Raw genomic sequence first — 846 nt, forward strand, 5'->3', positions numbered from 1 at the left:
AATCAGAGACCTGTAACCATGCATCTGCTTCTGTATGCCTGCTTCCAGCTCATGCACCCTATAAAAGCTCCGCACCTGAGTACATCGGCGCGCCACTCTCCTGAGAGCAGCCGCCCGGGTACCCGAAGCCCTAAATAAAAGCCTCTTTGCTCTTGCATCCGAACGCCTGGTCTCGTCATCCTTCAGTGCACGGCCTCGGCCTGATAGAGGCCTGAATCTGGGTCTCTTCAAACTCAGGATCTTCGGAAGAGCAGTCAGTGCTCTTACCCACTGAGCCATCTCACCAGCTCCCAAGGCAATTCTTATAAGGACAATATTTAATTGGGACTGGCTTACAGCTTCAGAGATTCAGTCCATTATCATCAAGGTGGGAACATCGCAGCATCCAGGTAGGCATGGTGCAGGAAGAGCTGAGAGTTCTACATCTTCATCTGAAGGCTGCTAGTAGAATACTGGCTTCTAGGCAGCTAAGATAAGGGTCTTAAAACCCATGCCCACAGTGACACACCTACTCCAACAAGGCCACACCTTCTAAGAGTGCCACTCCCTGGGCCAAGCATATTCAAATCATCACACTCTCTATCATCTATTGATCGTATTTATCTATTATCTATTTAGCATATCTATCTATCTATCTATCTATCTATCTATCTATCTATCTATCTATCTATTGGCAGGATTGCATTTAACCTTGGCCGGCGAAGAGCTCTTTATGTAGACCAGGCTGGCCTTGAATTTACAAAGATCTGCCTGACTCTACCTTCTGAGGGCTGGGATTAAAGGCATAAGCCACCATGCCTGGCTTACTTATTTATTTTAAGACAGGGTCTATGTCTTAGTGTTCCA

The sequence above is a fragment of the Mastomys coucha genome, unplaced genomic scaffold (assembly GCF_008632895.1).
Source record: "Mastomys coucha isolate ucsf_1 unplaced genomic scaffold, UCSF_Mcou_1 pScaffold13, whole genome shotgun sequence".
Lineage (NCBI taxonomy): Eukaryota > Metazoa > Chordata > Mammalia > Rodentia > Muridae > Mastomys > Mastomys coucha.